We start from the raw sequence: 4,154 nt of genomic DNA, 5'->3' as shown, positions 1-4,154 counted from the left end.
TGCAAGACATTGTGTTCTTCCTTTGGGATGCCTCTTATATCTGCCCTTTCTATCCTAGAGTCTGTCACTTCACTGCTGGAGCTACAGTCTTTTGCCACATCCATCCTGTACCTGGCTCCCTCCAGATTCTTCTTTCTCAATCCCAGCTTTCAGGGATATGGATATAATCACAGCTCATATTTGTCTGATGCACTAGTCTGAAAAAATGCTTTTCTCACAACTTGTAAGGGAGTCAGTGGAGGTATTATGTTATGAACTTGGAGACAGGAAGTCCTAGTTCAAATCCTGCCTGGCATTTTACTAGCTCTATGACTGAGCAGGTCAATTAACTTCCATCACCCTGTTTCTTTTGGAGATAATGACACCTATCTCCTTGGTTTGTTGTAAACAAATGATATAGTGCAAAACATTTTACAAAATGTTTTGTAATATACAAATGCTGGTTATATGCCATCATCTGTGTTGTTGAGTCATTTCAGTTATGTCCAATTCTTTGTGACCCCATTTTGAGGTTTTCTTGGCAAAGATACAGATGAGGAAACTGAGGCAAACAGAGTTACGTGACTTGCCCAGGATCACATAGCTAGGAAGTATCTGAGGCCGCATTTGATAAGATGAGTCTTTCAAATCCCAAGCCCAGTCCTCTATCTACTGTGCCACCTAGCTGCCTCCTATATATTATCATCATCATCATCATCATTTTAAAGATGAAAAAACAATCTTAAAGAGATTAACAACCACACAACTAGTAAGTATCAGAGTGGAATCATGAACCTAGGTCTTTTGGCTCCAAAAATGAGTGCTGGGTTTTTGTTTATTTTTCTTTGTATTCCCTTTGTGGATCTTATGTGTACAGTGCCTGGCATGTCATAGGTGCTTAATGCTTGTTGCAAGACTTTTGACTCTTTCCAGTACATCTGGCCCCTCATCGTGTCATTTTGTTGCTCGGAAACCATCCTGGAATCCCTGTTAACTCTCCTGGATCAAATTTGTACTCTGACTCACATCCAAGGTCCACCCCCCAATGTCTAGCCCTAGTCTTTTCTCAATCTCTGGTCTTGCCTTTCCCTCCTTCCTTCACAAACTCTAAGCTCCTGGTCTTGCCTATCTCTTCCCTATCCGATGGATATCTTGGGGACTGTCTTGTCTCAGAATCTGACCCTTGCCTTCAACATCCAAGCTCAAGTCTCTTTTCTTTGCTGAATTCTTCCTTGACTACTCCAAGCTCTACCCTGAACACTACTGTAATTTCTCTGTTCTTTAAATCCCTAGTGCACATGCAGTCAGATCCTCATATTTCCCTCTTATCTCACTATTTCTGGAGAGTGGAGATATCACTGATCTCTCCTATAACACCTAGCTCAGTAATTTGCCCAAGGAATAGGGAAGAGGAATGAGCAGTCATTAAGCTTGAGCTAATAACCCAGGCCCTGTTGTAGATCATAATATGTTAGTTTGAAAGTACTAAAGGATCATAAGATTTAGAGAAAGAAGGAGACTTTGGAGATCAACTAGCCTATTCATTCTCCCCATCTCCTCCTGTTTTTTTTTTTTTTGTTTGTTACATCAAAATTCTCTGGTATCTCTCACCCTCCTTCTCCTCCCTGCACTAGAGGCATCATTTACAAAAAGATATATGTATACATCCCTCCCCTCTTTTACAGATGAGGAAACCGAGGCCCAAGGTACTGAAGTGACTTGCCTAGGATCACAGAGCTAGTGAATTGCAGAGTCAAAATTCAAACTCAGATCTGTCCTGACCCAGGTCTAGGTTAGGGTCACCGCCTAGAATCCCACCAGACCACACTGATGCTAGGCAGAGTTCAGAAAAAGATAAGGAAACAAGAGGTCATCTGAGGTCAAAGTTAAGGCAAACAAAGACCTAAAGCAGGGGAAATAAAGTCACACCAGCCAGATAGGTCTATTAAGGCCTCACTTTAATTGGAGACACCACTGACATCCCAGTGGACAAAACACCAGAGAATTGCAGAGCCCTCATCAACCACCACCAAAAATCACCCCTCCATCATCCTTCCAAGGCCAGGGGGTGGTCAGAGCCCATGGTGTGGTGGGGATGATAGGGAAGGGTCCTGGAGTCTACCCTTCTCTTACCCCTTACCCAGCTGCTCCAGGGCCAATGGTGAGAGTTGGCTGGGTATGGGGACAATGGCTAAGAGCTCCTTTCCTTTCCCCCACTGCTGGCCATTCCCCCCATCCCTGTAAGGAAGGAAGGGCAAGATCTGCCTCCCCCTTCCTCCTACCAACACATTTCATGAGAATAATAATTATGATCATAATAACTCTACATTCTCCCACTTGTCTATTTTACACAGTATAAATACACTGGGGGCTGCCTCACCAGGAGGCTACCCTGCCCTGCCCTGCCCTGCCCTCCCTCCCCAACCCCTTCTCTCTCCCTATGGCCAAGACAGGACAGGGCAGAATGGGCAAGGACTAGAGGGTGGGAAGGGAATGACTTGGGGAAGAGGGAACCAGTTTCCCTTTGATCTGCTGGAGAATAATTTACAATCCATCCTTACAGTATGTACAGAAGGTGGTGGCACAGCCCCCACCCTTACTAGCTGGACAGAAACCACTTTCTTTACAAAAATAAACCCTGTGTACAAGAGCCCAAGGGAGGGGAAGAGGTATGAGGAATGGCATGGGATCCACTGAGGCAGAAGGATCAGCAGACAGTAGGAAAAAAGGGAGGGAGGAAGAGAGTGATAATAACTCACATTTATAGAGAGAGCATCGAGGTTTACAAAGTACTTTCCTCACAACAACCTTGTGAGGTAGGAAGTGTGATTATTATCTCCATGTTAGAGAGAAGGAAGCCAAGGCTTGCCCAAGGTCACGCAGCTAGTGCCAGTCAAGATTTGAACCCAGATCTTTCTGAGCACTCCAAGGCCTGTGCTCTTTCATTAAACAGAAATGACTAACGATGAAGAAAGCAGATGGAGAACCAGAAAAGTGAATGGAAGGACAGAAAAGGACCAGGAAAGGGCTAGTTGCTGCTACAGTACTGTGTATGATCTGAATTGGCAAGAAGGAGAGGCGCAGCAAAGGAGAAGAAACATCGCTGCTCTTTTTTTACCTCCATAGCCTGGGGGGTCCCCCAAAAGCAGACCCCCACCTGGGCACTTCCAGATGGAGAGGGAGAGCCTTGTCTTTCTGACCTGTGGCCCAAGAGCCCCTCAGCTCCCAGTGGTTGGGGCACCTGGCAGAGGCCAGAGGGAAAATATGGACAGGGGTTACCAGGAGAAGAGGCAGCCTTGGTTCCCAAAGGGGCAGGAGTTGGGGCTGCCAGGAAAGGGAAGAAGGAGAAGGGTTGGGCTGGGAGTTTGGGTCAGGTGGGATTTATTGCTTGGAGCTCCCCCCCTTGGGGGGCCAGCTGGGGAGGGGGAGGAAAGGGTTGGTGGGGGGGACTGCAATCTCCTGAGCACAGACCCTCTGCTCCCCAGCTCCCCTCACCGTCCCCCCAAGGCCACAGGGAGGGGTTAAGGCAGAAACAAGGAGAGCAAACAGCAGCTAGATGGGAGGGAAGCAGAGCTTCCCCCTCCACCCCATTACAGAGGCCAAGAAAACTCATCACACCCTCCAAAGGCAAAAGTGAGGCCTAAGGAGAGGTTGGGGTTGGGGGGAGGAGGAGAGGCAGCCCTTCCTGCCCTTTCTATCCCACCCAACCTGCCCCCCATCACACACACACACACACACACACACACACACACACACACACTCACAAGTTTTTGGCAAAATTAAAAGAGCAAAGAAAGCGGCTCAGGGTGCTGACCACACTGTCCAGCCCCCCACACACACCCTTCACCCCAGCCCTGCTCCCCACTGTATTGCCAATCACTGTGCAAAATAAAGAGGAAGACTTCCTGGAGGTGGTGGCCTGGGGTGTGTTGGCTAGGAGACTTGCTCCCCCTAGGATGGCTGTGCCCGGCAGGGGGCACCCCAGGCCTACTCACGTCAGGACAAGATAGAAGTTAGTACTTGGGCACGGACGATGCAGAGGAAGACTGAGCCCTAGAGGCCAGGTGGGGAAGGGCATCTACAGTTGGTGTGTTTCATCCCTTTTTTTTTTTTTTTCATTTTTTTTTTTTATAAAAACTTCATAGTTAAAAACGGAAAAAAATACCCCCATTTTC

This window comes from Gracilinanus agilis, chromosome 1 (assembly GCF_016433145.1).
Source record: "Gracilinanus agilis isolate LMUSP501 chromosome 1, AgileGrace, whole genome shotgun sequence".
NCBI lineage: Eukaryota > Metazoa > Chordata > Mammalia > Didelphimorphia > Didelphidae > Gracilinanus > Gracilinanus agilis.
This window is presented reverse-complemented; position numbering follows the sequence as displayed.